Raw genomic sequence first — 17,163 nt, 5'->3', positions numbered from 1 at the left:
TGTAAAACGCCTAAGGTAAAGACGGAGGCCCAATCCGTAGATTATGCTATCACCCATGTAGGGAAAAAATATCACTCGCCATGTTCTCCAACCGTTTACAGACCTACTTGAAAAAAAAATACTTAGTTATGTCCCTCCTATGCAATTAACCACTGTTTGGCTTCCGCACTTATGCTATCGGATCTAGCTTTTTTTTTTCCACAGGTTATGAGCAAGGCACCTTGCTTTGTATGTACAGTTCTAGCTGTAGATTCGTTATGCTTCTGCATAGGACACATATATTTCTTTTCGTACCGAGGTGCTTTACATCTAGACTAGATGGAGCCGACACTCAGCCTTTCTGTTTATTCTCCATCTGGTCATTTCTTAAATACTACCAAATGTGGAATGTCAGAAGTTGGATTCTTCAGATCATAGGTACGATTATTGTTGAAGGGTAGGTGAATTTATACATGACATGGGAATTATATGTCAACTTCATATATTGACCAAACATAGTATTTTGAGATGCAATTTTACAAAAATCCTCTATCAGTTGCCATTTGTTTTAATTGATGGTTAATAGATTCTTTTGTAGCAAAAATTTCGCCGCAACGCGCGGGATATCATCTAGTTGTAATAGTTGTTGGGCCGCGTCTAGTCCCACCAAGCCAGCCTAATCAGAGACCTACATGGACTGGTATCAAGTCCCCCCTAAAAGATTAGCATGCTAAGAGGAACACCTTTAATCTTATATTATAAGTCGATCACAGTCTCCTCCCACGCCCTACGTGTTAAACTCAACAAATTTGATATGAAAATAGCTATGCTTAGGAAAAGCCTTGATGAGCTTTTCTAGTGTAGCTCTAGTTGTTACGCAAATAATTTTTGCCACGTTGAAAGAAATTTAAAATTTAGTTTGTGGCAGAATATGTTCAAGTGATGATTGTCACAACCATATGCGTTAGCTAAGTGGTGTTTGTCGAGTAAATATGTGTCATGTAAGAAAACACAATACATGTGACAACAACAAAGGCTATCGTTCCTTTTTGTCCTTGTGAACATGCTCTCTTAACACGTTCTCTTTTATAAGAGTATGTATACAGAATTTTAGACATAAATATCATAAAGGATTGTATCTTACATATGCTCAGTATTGATACTCCCTCCATCTCTAAATATGTAGCATATAAATTTAGATTTAAAAAAACTGATGTTTTCAAAGTTTGACCAAGAATATATACAGTACCAAAATATAAAGCTCTGTAATAATAACAAATCAATATTAATATATCATTAAAAAATATTTGGATACATTTGGTTAAAGATTAAAAGCATTGAACTTTTGACTAGGTTTATATGCCACCTACTTATGGAACAAGAAGTAGATATATTTGATGCAATTGAACGTAATAACCGAATGAACGGACAAACGATCGATCGAGTAGCAGCAAAAGTAAAGGAGTCTTTAACCCGCAGTCGACTAAGACTTAAGTTATGTCCGAGTCGAATCACATCAGCGTGTATCAATGTGGGTCTAAACAAAGTGCAAATAAAATCTAACGGTTGAGCACGTGACTATCTATGTCTCAGCGAGGTGAAACTTAGCAATTTCGCAAAAGTAAGTCATCCACTTTATTTTCGTGAGGGATATTCCCCTTTTCTCACCAACACCAAAGGGGAAAAAATAATTAAAACGAACTAAAAATCTGGATGTTGATGGGAGTACCAGACTGTTCCTTCTCTTTCCTGTTTTGAAAACAGAAATCTCGTGGTGAATCAAGCGGTTCCACCGGCCGCCGCCGCACGGCCGCACCTCCCCATAGAAACCCTATTCCTCCGGTCCTCGCCCCCTCCGCCGCCATTGCAACGATGACGCCTCCCACCCTCCCGCCCCCCTCCGCCGCCTACGAGCTCGTCCGCTGCGCCTCCGGCTGCGACTCCTGGGCCCCCCACCACGTCCGCCTCGACGGCGACTTGTGCCGCCTCTGCTCCTCCTGCGTCCTCCTATCCAACCCGGACGCCTACTGCTGCGCCTGCCTCTTCCTCCTCTCCCCCAGCGCCTACGCCGCGGCCTCCCACGTCGACTTCTCGCCGGGCGACACCGCCCTCTGCTCCAGCTGCGGCACCTTCGTCGCTCACGTCGCCTGCGTCGCCGACCCGTTATCCTTCGTCTGCCCGCCGTGCGCCGCCGCCATCGACAACAGGGCCTTCTCGTACGATCTCGACGGGAGGACGCTGGACGCTCGCTCCGCCCGCATCCTCCTCACCGCGGCGCGGCTCGCGCACGACACCGCCTTGAGCCACGCCGCCGAAGCGCGCGAGAAGGCGGAGCGTAGCGTCCAGGAGGCCGCGGCCGCACGGGCGCAAGCGCGAGCCATGCTGGACGAGGCGTTTCGCGCTGCGGAGGCGGAGGCGGAGGCCTGCAGGGACGCCGAGGAGCAGGTTACGCCATCCACGCCCGCCGTCGAGCAGGTCGCGCCATCCGCGCCCCAAGTCGAGTCGATCAAGAGGAAGACGCCACAGAGCAACGGGCCCAAGAAGAAGACCCCGAAGAGCAACGAGGTGAGCAACAAGCTGCTCAAGTTCAACGACATGCAGCAACAGGCGACGCTGGCGTTTGCCACCACCGCGGCCGCTGCTGCAGCCGGCCCAAGGTCATCCCCGATGCCATCATCAAGATTGGACAGGAGTCAAGTGAAGCAGGAGGCCATGCCATTGCCGGTGCCATCGTCAAGATCAATCCAGAATCATGCAGAGATCGGAGGTGAATAAGCACGAGATTGTTTCAGATGAGGAGCCAATCAATTAATTAATTATGCTTCCCAGTAATCGTGATGTAATTCTTGCAGGTTCAGCAGACAGAGCGGCGACAGGTGACTACAGGGAGCTCTTCGGCGCATTGCAATGGTGAGATTGTTGTGCGTTCCATGCCATGCATTGTGTTGGTGCTGCACCTATGCAATCCCAGAATTTACGGAACGCAAAGTTCCAGGGTCAAAGAATCCCTTCAACTGTGAATTTCTCATACTGTAGATTCTATCAATGAGGAGGTGTTAGCTGATCGTATTCAGACGATTGTTTTCATCTTATATAAGTACTAGATGCTTTACATACTTTATCAGTTCTGCTATTGATAGAAAACAAGTATATGTCGCTGGTGGACAGTAGATGAAATGGATTCAGATACAAATTTCGTACCACTGAATGATTCAGTTTGATGAACATCCGTGCTTGTAGAACTTATATGGGGAGCGTTGGTTCGTGATCAGTAACCATGTCCAAAGCACGTGATTGTTGCACTTTTCTTTATTTGGCATGACATTGTCAATGTACCTTTTTATCAAGATTTATAAGACTGCATAAATGCGATGAAGTGTCTCGGCTCTTGTCGCTACTTCTTAAACATGTCTCACTGTCTTTAATCCTGTGCTCACTTCTGCATCTAGATACCACGGTTTGTATTTTGTGGTGTGTGCCTGTAAGACCTGAACTTGGTTGTAAACATTTTTGGTTCCATATCCTCGCATTTGTACTCATGGCATATATGCAGAGAAATGTTGGTGGGGAAACAAAAAGCATAATACTCCGTATTAAGATTTCCGAGAAGCGATATCTATACCTAATAATAAAGGAGCTAAGGTTTCTGCCAAAAAGTTTCGTCAACGCTTTTTTGGACCGTTTTGCCCTCCCACCAAATTACATATAACGCACATATACCACCCTACCGGTTCGTCAGCTTTTTTCCTTCCTCACCGGGAGACCAAGGAAACCTAGGTACCCTGCACCACCGCTGACTCGATAGCCTCGCACCTTTCCTCGGCAAGTTTAGCCGTCGCCTGAAACGGAGGAGGTGTGGGCTGGAGAGAAGCGGGGTACAAAGAATGAGCGAGACAGCGGCTGCGTCGGCGATTTATGGTGGAATTGTCGGGAATTAGGTGATGGATTTGGGGATCGAAGATTCACCGCGCGGAAGAACCTGGCTTATGCGAGGAGATGCCAGCCCTCCCGTCTCCCAGTCAACGAGGTACGAGAAGAAGCAGGGTGGAGGCGAGGCCATCGAAGGAGCGCAGATCCGTGTCCGTGTCCCTGTTCCCGTCTCTGTTGGCGCCTGGCGAACAGACCGCAGCCCGATGGACGCCGATGCCACCCCTCGATCTACTCGGTAGATGGAGCAGGGAGGAGATGGTGGAAGGGAAGGCGACCAGAATACCTTCAAGCTTCCGGGAGGCCACGGCAGAACAGCGCGGCGGCGTGAGGACCTTGGCGGCGCGGAGCTCCCAGTGGCAATGGCGGATCGGAGCTCACTGCCGCAGATGCGGGAGCACCGTCGCGAAGCGGAGTTCTCTCGCTCAACGGCGAGAACACCACCTGTGAATTGAGGCTCCCCGCGAACTGAATCGGGTTAGCAGAGCTGTAACCGAACCTAGCCATCTGATTCGTTATCGTAATGGCGTGAATCGAGCTGGAGCACGTTGCCGCTGCCAGGATCTCAACGCCAGCGAGGCCCCTTGCCACCGTAGCGAGCTTGCCGAAGACATAATCAACCCTGCGGCCCGATCCCCAAACTGGAAGGTGTACGAATCGGCCTCGACGGCGAGGCTCCAGGTCATGGCGTCTTTACCCGATCCAACCTCACCCACCTCGCTTTACCCTTCCTCCATGGCCGACCCACAGATGGCGCGCATCAACGCTCTCCGTAAGTTTCCCGTGCAGAGGCCTTTGCGTGGATGCGGTAATCGGATTCGCTAACTTGATGCTAGCCATGGCTCGCCTCTCCCTCTCTGCACTGCCCCAGCAGCTGGGCTGATCCGACCTGGTACTCTATATTTCATCTGTCATCCTTGATGATTTTCCATGAGACATGCCCGCTGCACCTGTTATCCTTGATGATTTTTAGATTCTCCTCCCCCGCAAAGCTCTGCCTGGTGAGTCCAATCTGCTGCCAGGTTAGTGCTTTCCATATTTGAGTTCAGCTTGAACCCTCTTTTCCACGTCTGTGTGAGCTCCTTGGAGTGCATGTATGTTATAGGATAGTAGGAGCTCATGATTCCTTCACTGTTATTCTTGGAGTCTCTCGCATCACCGTTCAATCGACATGTATTGTTGCAGATTTTTTTCGTGATTTCATCGAGCAATCTCGTACAAGAAATCGCTTCATTAGGTTTTTGAAACATATTACTGTGCTACTTTTCAGTGTATAATAAGCGTGATATGTTTTAATTCCGCAGATCACAAGGTGACAAAAAACAACTATTCAAGGGAAAAAAAAAGAACAGCCCCTGAGGCGGGACTTCCTGTGTAGCTATTGTCTGGGGTTAAAAACTAAATAAAAGATCTAAAAAATATTGTGGCAACACACTAGAATTCAATTAGGTGGGTCATTCGATTTTGAGCCAAAATTATTGTAGAGACAAGGTTATTCTAGAAGCTAATTTTTAAACTCCTGGTCCATTGTTTTTTCTAATCATGTTTGTCATGAATTGAAAGAACATGTGACCACTTTCGTCGATGATGACACAAGGAAGCAGAATTGTCATCATAGATGATACCGTGTAGTGTTTGAGTATTTTTCACCCGATGCAACGCACGGACACTTTTGCTAGTCAATGATAAATTAGGGTCTCACTAGAACTCAGTCGACTTAGTTCTCAATGAATTGACATCAGCAATGTTAATCTTGATCTGTTTGCCTTTCGATACGGCGGCGGGAGCGGCCGAGGCGCCAGGCGACGACGTCGTAGGCGCGCCGCCTCGTGCGCCGTCTCGAACATACCAAGGCGGATGCGCTCCTCGTCGGAGCGGATCTCGGTGTCGAAGTGGCCGCTTGGCCGCGCGCGGACGTCGCGGTAGCCGGAGGACTCGCGTCGGCGGGGCGGCATCGCGTCGGCGGAGGCGGAGTGGCAGCTCGGGCGCGACGTGGGAGGCACAGCGATGTGGGAGACAGTGGAGCGACACACGGGCGATGAATCTTCCGGGCGGTTGGCGTGCGCTCGCGCGTGGAGTTTATAGCACGTGCGGCAGCCGAAGCGGCAACTTTCGCGCGCGGGATGGCGCAAAAGTGCGGCGCGCTAAATTTTTTAGCGCGCATGCGGCGTTTTCGCGCGCCCGCTGGAGGTTCGCGCGGGAGCCCGCGCGCGCCAAATCGGCGGTTTATTGCCGCGTCTATTGGAGATGCTCTTAGGCCATCTCCAATAGGGCGATGCATATCGGACGTCTCTAGGTCGCGCATGTCCGTTTGCATCGCCCCGCGGACATATTTTGATCGCGCACCCATTTGCGTTTGGGTGTGCTCCCAGCGGGATGACAATTTTTTTATTTTGCAAAATATTTATAAAGCATAATGTGCTGGGGGGATGACCCCCGGTATGCCAAAGGCATGCCAAACCGGATGGTTTGAGCCATCAAGATACCGGTTTAATGTTCATTCCGGAACATAAAGTTAAGCGTTGGCTGAGTAAGTCTATACCGGTATCCCTAAGAGAGTTATACCGGTATGAGCTAAGAAGACACCGGAGAACCGGTAAGAAGAGCATGTCGGCAAGACTGGTCAAAGATTCTCTCCAGAGCTAGAGGACAAAGATGAGCTAAGCAAAGTAGCTTTAAACGAAGCCCCTGGCGCCAAAGAGAAAGGTGACGCCAAAAGCAACCGGAGGACGTCAGCCTCGCTGATTAAAGAAGATACCGGCGTCACCTATGATTAAAGTTACTTTGTAAAGTAGTTTGTCTAGTCAAAGATGCCATTAGGGTTTGCTAGGGCTTTCTTCCCCTGTAAGCCACCCTCTCCCCTATAAAAGGAGAGGGGGCACTGCCCTTTGCGGGCACGACCTACAATGTATGAATGTTAGGCTGAAACTTGTAACCTACTGAAATCAATGAAGAGAAAGATCTAGAGCAGAGTTCTTCCTTGTGTCTCTCTTCTTCTACCTTGGGCCTAGGCCTAGGTCTTGAGGAAAGCACCCGGAAGTTCATCCAATCTAATCCAAAAACCCTCCCCCGAATCCTCTAGCACCCATTCGGCCCCAACTTAAGTCATCCCATGGCATCTGCTCGTTCGCCACGACGACAGTTGGCGCCCACCGTGGGGCAAGAAGCGGTGCTTGACGGAGTTCATATTCGGGCGGGCATCCTCGACATCGCCGGCCAGCGTACGGTGTCCGCGCTGGTGCAGCGCATCTACTCCATGGACTTCATCAACGACAACGCGGGCTGCTTCGCCAACGGCGGCATCTTCCCCAAGAACGGCCGCATCATCGAGTCCGGCAGCCACCGCGTCTACTTCGGCACCGTCCCCGTGCGCCAGCGCCTTCCGCCGGTGCTGGTGGCGCCGGATCCGCCAAGGTGGCTATGTGCTGGCCGCGCCGCCGGCAGCGTGGAGGTGATGATGGCCTACGCGGTCGGCGCAGGCAAGGAAGCTGTTGACGAAGGAGCTGGGCGTGCGGCATCAACCCGCGCGGCCAAGCCACCGCTGGAGCGCGAGGCAGGCGCTGCGGGAACATCTTCCGCGCTACCGGAGACACCACTTCAAGCGGCGATGAGCGTCCTCGCCACGCCCATCGCGCAGAACATCAACCCGGCAGCGGCGCAGGCAGAGCTGGAGGCGCAGCGCCAGAAGCTGCTCGAGAACGGCAAGGACATCATCAGGGCGCAGCGCGAGCTGAACCTAACCCTACGTAAGTATAACGCTGCCCATGGCTTTGCTTCTGTTAGCGCTCAGGCCGCCAGGATACCGGAAAACCGGCTTAGAGCTCGCAACCTAGATCAGGATTTGCGTAAGGAGATTCTTACCGGAAAGAGCGTTTCTGCATCATTGAGCATTATAGAAAAACCTAAGTATAGCAGTCCGGATAAAACCATAAAAGCTGCTAAGGCTGCAGTAGAGTTGTGTGAATCGCTTTCCGGAGACGCTCTGGCAAAACAACAAGAGCGTGTCAGAGAGCTGCTTGATACCATCGAGCAGCAAAATGCTGAGCAGCTTGCTAGGCCGAACAAGGCTGCGGCTTCGAAATCCGTGCGTTCAACAAAGAATGTCGGTAGCAAGTCCCAGGGGCAGGCATCGTCCCCCCATCCGGACAAGAGAAAAGAAAAAGAGATGAATGCGCAGCAGATGACTGTGTATGATCCGGTTCTTGCCGGAAAGCAACAAGCCGGGCAACATGATGCCGGCAGAAAAAGCCAAGGGGCAGATCGAGGCTACGCCAGAAGAGGCTATGCCGGAAACAATCATGCCGGTAAACATGAAACCGGGCAAAATTATCGAGCTGCAAGGGCAGCGTATGATGAGGAGGAAATGTTTCCCCCAAGATACCGGCAGGCAAGGGCCGCGGTACCGGAACCTTACAATGAAGCTGATTCGACAGCTGAAAGACTCACGGCATACCGAAACCCGTTGGGCGAACGCGTGGGAGAAAGATACCTGCCAGAACGGGATGCGAGGCACCGTCTGGATAGAGTGTATCTGTTTAAAATGATCGAGGCAGAAGGTCCTCCGGGCCCAAAATGTTTTGGTCCAAGGATCATGAAAGAGGAACCACCAGTTCGCAACTTCCAGTTGCCACGTGACACAAAAACATATGATGGCACCACTAAGCCGGAAGACTGGCTTGCGGATTATGTAACCGCGGTATACGTCGCTGGCGGCGGAGGAACTGTGACTAGTGGAGGAAACCGGCGTTGGGCCGTGAGAATTGTACCATCCTTTTTGGTGGGACCGCCACTAATCTGGCTGAATAACTTGCCGGCAGGAAGCATAAATGGTTGGTTGGACTTTGAGGAAGCCTTTGTGAGCAACTTCAGTAGCACATACCAGAGGCCTAACAGGCCGCAGCAGCTCGCTTTGTGCGTGCAGAGCCCAAGTGAAATAGAACGGGATAACCTGACCCGGTGGAACTCCATAAGAAACTCTTGTGAAGGAGTAATCGAGGCACAAGCCATTGCTTGGTTTTGCAATGGGTGCAGAAGAGGATCACCTCTGTGGCAAAAGTTGCAGCGGAACATGCCGGCAACTATGGCAGAAATGATACGAGTGGCGGATAACTATGAGTTGGGAGACCCAATGCAACCGGCAGTACAAGCTGAGTCGGAACAAACAAACCAGCCTCAACAGCGCCAAGAGCAATACCGGGACAACCGGCACAACAAGAGAAGGGAAGATTTTCCGGATCGAAGGTATGGTCCACATCAAGTAGCTGTGGTGCAGGATAACTCCGGTCCCAGCGGGAGCCAAAGGCAGAAAAACGGGTCGCAGCCTTGGGCGGGTCCTAAAAACAATGGGTTAAAAAGGAACCCTGGGGCCAGAAAAAAGGTTGGCAACAACATCTGAGATACACTATGGAAGCAGCTATGGAGCAACCATGCCGGTTTCACACTCCGAATCCGACGAGGCCGGCAAACCATTTGACAAAAGATTGTTCTTGGATCAAGCACTTGATGCTGAGGGGTGCGGCAACGGAGGCGCAAGCGCAGGGATGCTCCACAATACTGCCTCCCTCGCATGACATGTTACATCAACACCCGTTACCACCAACACCACCACCGCTTACCGGAGCAAACGCTCTACCGGTACAGCCTCAGCCAAACCGGCAACAACACCAGCAAGTTAACCAGGTGGGAGAAGGCAATGGCCAACCACCTCCACCGGCACCTTTGGGTCGGAATGTTTACCATGATACAGATATGTGCTGTGTTGTGTTCGTCACTGAGCCAACCGACAGACAAAGCCTGCATCGCCGTTCCATGGAAGTAAACGTTGTGATGCCGGCAGTGCCAAAATACATGATGTGGTCGGAACAGGAAATCTCCTGGTCGTTCAAGGATCACCCCAAGATAAAGCCTAATCCAGGTGGTTATGCTCTTGTGGTAGACCCAATCATGCATGGGCCAAATGCTCGAGTCAAGTTCAGCAAAGTGCTGATAGACAATGGAAGCAGCATAAACATCATGTACCGGAACACCATGCATACACTGGGCATAACAGAAAACATGCTGCAGCCAACTCGCACAACGTTCCACGGAATCGTTCCGGGTTTGTCCTGCGCACCAGTGGGAAAAGTCCGGGTGGATATATCGCTTGGAGGACATGACAACTGCCGGGTGGAAAATGTTGAGTTTGAGGTGGTGGACCTAGACAGTCCCTACCATGCATTGCTGGGGAGACCGGCATTGGCAGCTTTCATGGCCTCAACTCACACGGCCTATCTCAATATGAAGATGCCGGCACCTCGTGGACCCTTACCTGTGGTGGGAAACTACAAAGTCTCACTGGAAACCGCTTCAGCCAGATCAAACCTGGCAGAATCGCTGGTGATTGCAGAGGAAAAGAGGAGGATGCAAACTGCTGTTGCGCTGGCTCAGTCCTCACAGCTGAGCTTAGCAGCAATGAGTGCGAACTTGGGCACACCGGCATTCAAGCCGACAAAAGAAACAAAGGATATTGTGCTTGACCCGGCTTACCCTGATCGCACCGTTCGTATCGGTGCCGGCATGAATGAGGCATAGGAAAGCGCGCTCGTCAGCTTCCTCCGTGAGAATCGGAATATCTTTGCCTGGTCTACTGATGACTTGGTAGGTGTTCCGAGGGAGCTGGCTGAGCACTCTTTAAATGTCCGGAAGGACGCTAAGCCGGTAAGGCAGCCGCTGCGCCGGTTTGCTGAAGACAGGAGAAAGATCATTGGAGAAGAGGTGACAAAGTTGTTGGTTGCCGGTTTCATTGTGGAAGTGCTGCATACTGAGTGGCTAGCCAATCCGGTGCTAGTCGAAAAGAAGAAAGAAGAGAACCTGGAAGCTAAAGCTCCAAAGGTGTGGCGCATGTGCATCGACTACACCAACCTGAACAAAGCTTGCCCGAAAGACCCTTTCCCTTTACCCCGGATCGATCAGGTGATTGATTCCACTGCTGGCTGTGAACTGTTGTCTTTCCTGGATGCTTATTCCGGTTTCCACCAAATCCCCTTGAAAAAGGAAGATCAATTAAAAACTGCGTTCATTACCCCGCACGGGGCTTATTGCTATGTCACTATGCCTTTTGGTTTGCGCAACGCTGGTGCAACATACCAGCGCTGTATGCAAAAATGCTTGTTCGATCAAATTGGAAAAAATGTGCAAGTTTATGTGGACGATGTCGTAGTAAAACCTAAGGTAAAAGAAACCTTAATCGATGACCTCCGGCAAACATTTGATAACTTGAGAAGATTCCGGATGAAACTCAATCCGGCAAAATGCACCTTCGGTGTTCCCGCCGACAAACTGCTGGGCTTTCTCGTATCAAGCCGCGACATTGAGGTTAATCCGGTAAAAATCCAGGCAATCGAAAGAATGACTATACCGCGCGATCTCAAGGACGTGCAAAAGTTTACCGGAAGCTTGGCATCGCTAAGCCGGTTCGTAAGCAGGTTGGGAGAGAAGGCTTTACCGCTCTACGCTTTGATGAAAAAATCCGATAAGTTCGTCTGGACCCCTCAGGCAGACGAAGCGTTTAAAGAGCTAAAAACAATGCTAGCCATAGCGCCTATATTGGCTTCACCTCTAGAAAGAGAGCCTATGCTATTATACTGTTATCACCAGAATTTGACCGAGTCAGAGGTGGGCCGCGATCGAGATGGACGTGAAGAGATATATATATAGGAGAAGTATGTGGATCGGCCTTTTATACCAAGTTGGGCTTAATTGCTCGTGTATCTGTAACATATTAGATCGCATCTTAGTTTAGAGATAGAATCTTACTCATGCACGGTTTAGTGCACGCCCACATTAGAAAGTCCGCTGGACTATAAATATGTACCTAGGGTTTATGGAATAAACAACAACCAACGTTCAACCACAAACAAATCTCGGCGCATCGCCAACCCCTTCGTCTCGAGGGTTTCTACCGGTAAGCATCATGCTGCCTAGATCGCATCTTGCGATCTAGGCAGCACAAGCCTGCCTACGTTGTTCACGCGTTGCTCGTACTCAAGCCTTTTTGATGGCGAGCAACGTAGTTATCTTAGACATGTTAGGGTTAGCATTGTTCTTCATATTACATGCTTTCGTAGTGCAACCCTTGCATGTCTAGCCGCCCTTACGCCTATCTTAGGCGTAGGGGCGGCACCCCGCTTGATCATAGTTTGGTAGATCTGATCCGTTGCGATTGCTCCTTGTTCTACAAGGATTAGTTTAATATCTCGCAATAGTTAGGCCTTACGAAGGGGGAGGATCCAGCGGCACGTAGGGTGTCGTTCGTTGGCCCTAAGCAGGATGTTCCGAGGATCAACCTCGTGTTGGTTTTTAGGCCTTGTTTAGGATCGGCTTACGATCACCGTGCGTGGCCGCGAGGCCCAACCTGGAGTAGGATGATCCGATTATGCGGTGAGAACCCCACATCGTCGTAGATCTCATTAGCTTTACCTTGATCAAGCAGGACCACCATATATTCGGACACCCCGTCTGAATCATGGGTGGATCGGCTCCTTGAGCCGACTCACGGGATAACCTGAGAGCCGATCGAGGCTCGTATTTAACGTTTACGTGTGTGCCCTGCAGGAAACTAAGCGAGGCATCATCCACACCTTCCTGACCAGGTATAGGTCAGGTGGCACGCCCTTGTGATAAACATCGGTGCGTGCGACCAGGAGGCTTTGCGGGCCGTCGCTCAGAGGGACTAGGGCCAGCCGCAGCCCTAGTTGTTCCCGGCTCTACGGTGTTGCCCGTCTCTACCCGCCGGTGGGTTTCTGACGTCAACACATTCTGGCACGCCCGGTGGGACAGTCGACGACATCCACGACATCGCCATCTACATCCAAGATGGCGGAAGACACTCCGGTCACATACGCGGATCTGCCTGATGAGCTCAAGAAGAAGCATGACGAGATCAAGGCAACCCTCGAAGCCGAACTCATCGGCTCCTTCCACCGAACCCGCTCCCATGGTGTCAGGTGGAAGGGTTTCACACCTGAAGGCGCGCTCGATGGAGTGGACCTGTCCGCCCCGTCAGAAGAACGCACCAGGTCGCTGCGGCAGGAGATCAACTACATGGTGGCTCATTCGCTGCACCGCCACTCTAAGAGCCTGGTGAACACTTTAGAGCGTGTCGCTCTGCGCGTCGTTCAAGAAATCATGAGTCACCGGTACTCCCCGTCGGGACCGGCTCTGGGGACTTTCAAAGGAGAGATGCCGCTCCAGCCCCAGCCGTTCGCATGGGTAGCACCGGAACTGCCGAACTCATCGGCATACGTCGTCTACAAGATTGGTGGTGATCCTAGTGACTACCAATTCCTGCCTGAGCCACCTAAGGAGTTCCCGCACAGATACGCGTGCGCATACGTGCCAGACAGCAACGCCTTGGCACTCTCGAACCAGGCTGCAATAGCAGCGGCCTCTGGAACGGCGGGAGGAACGTCAGGAGCCGATCCTGAGAAGCAGTCGTGGCTGGCTAAGTACGCCGCCCCGACAAACCTCCAAAGCCCAGCTCCTGCAGTTGGCTTAGAACCAGAAAAACAAGCATGGCTGGTTAAGTATGCCACCCCGGCGAATCTTCAGGGTTCGACACCTTCAGCCATCTCAGCGGATCAGATTTGTGCAATTCTGAAAGATCAGTTCGGCATGATGCCGAAAAGGAAGGCGTTCGGCTACACCAAGCCGTACCCCAACAGCTACGAACTGATCCCGCTGCCACCTAAATATCGGCTCCCGGACTTCACAAAGTTCAGTGGATCAGACGGGTCCAGCTCCATCGAGCATGTGAGCCGATATTTGGCACAGCTGGGCACGATCTCAGCGTCAGATGAGTTGCGCGTGAGGTTCTTCTCGCAGTCCCTCACAGGATCGGCTTTCGGGTGGTACACATCGCTACCACCGAACTCCATCCAGACCTGGAAGCAATTGGAAGAGCAGTTCCATGCAGTACCATTCAGAAGCTTCCGAGTCTAGCATTGCCGATCTAGCACAACTACGTCAGAAGCGCGGAGAAACTGTGACAGAATACATCCAGCGCTTCAGGAATCTGAGGAACCGATGCTTTTCGGTTCGTATAAATGAGAAGGAAGCAGTCGAGTTGGCGGTAGCAGGCCTTGCAACACAGCTCAAGGACACGGCCTCCCAAGCAGATTATCCCTCGCTGGCGCACATGGTTCAGAAACTTTCAGCATATGAACAGCGCCACCCGGACCTGTACCAAGACAAGTTCAAGCGTGCGGTGGCCCTGGTCGATGCGAGAGGAAGACGAAGTTCCTGCGGGAGACCAAGAAGTAGCGATGGCTGAGTGGACTCGGGGAGGAACCCCGTGTCCTGCAAGTGGGTAAAGCCACCAGGCCCGCCCAGGGGATTTGATTTTGACGTGACCAAGACTGAGCAAATCTTCGACCTCCTACTCAAGGAAAAGCAGTTGAAGATACCTGAAGGTCTCAAGTTCCCCACGGCGCAAGAGCTGAATGGAAAGCCATACTGCAAATGGCATAACTCGCTCTCCCATGCCACCAACGACTGCAGGGTGTGGCGTCAGCACATCCAAGCGGCGATAGAGAACGGGCGTCTGATTTTCAACCAGTACGCCATGAAGGTCGACACACACCCCTTCCCCGCCGTAAACATGGTGGAGTATGCTTGCCATGCAGGGTGCCAGCCGGGTTTCTGTGCAATATCAACATGGTAGATCTTGGACACCACGCCGGCAAGGATGGAGATGAGGGCAGCAGCTCTCATAGCAAAGATACGAGAGGGAGCCGCTCCACGCGATCGGCTCCGCCAAGACGGCAAGCGCTACGTAACAGAGGGAGAAGTGAAGAACATAAGATATCAGCGACCTCTCTCTGATCACCTCCTCAACAAATATGTGAGTCAGTACGACCAACGCCGACGGTCCAACGACGATGATGAAAGAATTCGTCTGGCCAGAGAAGCCAGAAGACATCGTCGGCAGAATCGCGATGAGGAGGAGCACGAGCGTTGTGCCAAGGGAAAGGCGAGGGAGCAAGGCGACGAGGACAGACACTGGAATTGTCCCTTCTTCAGGCACTGCTGGGATTCAGGAATGAGCCGATTGCCAACAATCGGCAACTGCCCAGAATGCAACCGGAAGAAGAAGGAGGCAGCCAACGTGTCCGTGTTCGAGCGCTTAGGACCTCTCCCGCCACAGAGCAAACAAGTTGAGTCCCCTCGGTTGGAAGATCTCGAAGATTCAGAAGACGAGGGAGAAGAAGAAGACAGGTACCACCGGCCAAGGTGGTGCCCTGACGGACTCAGCCGTTCCCAGAAACGCAGGGTTCAACGATTGCGCGGCCTAGAAGAAGCCGAGAGGTTATACTTGCATACATTGAGGAAGGCAAGGCCTGACCTGGCTGCAAAGGTTCAGCGAACCCTGGATGAAGAGGGTCGCCCACGGAAAATGGAGTGGCGCCCCAAGCAAAGGAAAGCCGATGATGAAGCATCGGCTGGCACAAACATGGTGCTCGTTCTTCCGGCAGAGCTTAGCGCTCCACGATCACACTATGCATTCAAGGTGGGCGACAGCAAGCGTGCCAACGTGATGAAGTCAGAGATTGGGCTGGTCTTATCTACCGGCCTGAACGAGTAACAAGAACACGTCAATGAGCAAACATGGCGAGGCTGATCCTTGTGATCGGCCCCAAAAAATTTATGAAGGAACATCACAAAACCTTCGCCGAGCAAACAACGTGGAGGCCGATGCCAGCAATCGGCCAAAATTATCCTCACCCACCGTTCCGCTTGGGTTCAACATGTTATCCCACAGAGCCGATACCATCAATCCTCTTGACAGAATCGGCTCGGGGGGGCACCTAGGTGGATAAAATACGAGGATATGCAACTAGAAGCGTCTCATCCTTTGGTGATGAGTATTGGAATATGGGGGCCGATGCACTAGTCGGCCGTAAAAAAAAATAAACATCTGAAAATTCGAAAATTTTCGAGCACAGCCGATGCATCAGACATCGACTTAAGGATATGGAAGCCGATGCGTGGCCATCGACTCAAGAGGAATAACTGTTACGATCAGAGGGTCAATGGATAAGAACAATGCCAGGAGCAGCCTAGACGTGCCGATCAGGTCAAGGATGGATTGCATGAAATCCGCCAAAAGAAAAGAGCCGATCTAGCCGGCAAGTTGCAGGAAGAACTGAGACTCGGGGGGCAACAAGCCTGGTAGATGCTCTATCGAGGAACCGATTGGGGTACCATCGGCTGATCTCCGTTGCAACCTTCTTCACGAAACGATGAGCGCTCGCTAAGGAGGATCTCTGAAACTGGTGGGAGAAATTTAAGGGCTCTCTTGGAAGTCCCACAGTATCTACCGGAAAGAGAATCATCAGTTGAAGAATGGAAGGGCGAATGACGAAGGACCGATGCGTTGCTATCGGCTCATTACGCATTGGCAAAGGGGACAAATCGGCAGGGTCAGTATGAGGGAAAATCGGCTAAATTAAGCTCAAAGGAAATCAGCAAAATCGAATTGGGGAAAAGTTCTTCATTAATAGGCGGGATTTCTTACATCAAGGATGCTGATTGCTCAGAAGGAAATACTAGGGGATACATGGCCCCATCTACTACTACTGATCCTATGCTAGAGGTCCTATCTACGGGCCGTCACTGCCCTCGTCGTCGCTGTCGTCGCCGCTGTCGGCGCTGCTCTCGGCGGGCTCGTCGTCGCTCCAATGGCCGCCGACCGGGCCCTCGTTATCCTCGTCTTCTTCGTCAGCGTCGTCCTCATCGCTGTCGAAGTCGCTAAGGTTGCCCGGCCAGGGGCAGAACCGCTTGGCCGGCGGCTCGTCGGAGGGGCTGTCGTCGTCGTCCTCCTGCTCCTCTTCCTCCTCCTCCACCTCCTCGGAGGAGGTGAAGTCATCCCAGGAGAAGCGATCGTCATCGCTCTCCTCCTCCGATTCCCCGTCGGTGAGGGACCGGAGGTCGCTCTCCCCGTCCGTCGAGGACTGGTCATCCTCGGACCAGATGGAGAAGTCATGGTCTGACTCCTCCCCGGCCGCAATGGCGCGACGGGTGTTGGCCGCATGGACCTCCGCTGGGTTGTACTCCGGCGTCGGCTCACGGGACGTGGAGGACTGGCTGGAAGGATCCGATGGAGCAGAGGAGGAAGAAGACATGGTGGCGCAGGAGGGCTTTTGGACTGCTAATGCGAGGGAGATGCAGAGCAGAACTGTTCATAGCGGTTAAATAAAAGGGGATATAGTGGAAATTCAA

The sequence above is a fragment of the Lolium rigidum genome, chromosome 6, assembly GCF_022539505.1.
Source record: "Lolium rigidum isolate FL_2022 chromosome 6, APGP_CSIRO_Lrig_0.1, whole genome shotgun sequence".
NCBI lineage: Eukaryota > Viridiplantae > Streptophyta > Magnoliopsida > Poales > Poaceae > Lolium > Lolium rigidum.
This window is presented reverse-complemented; position numbering follows the sequence as displayed.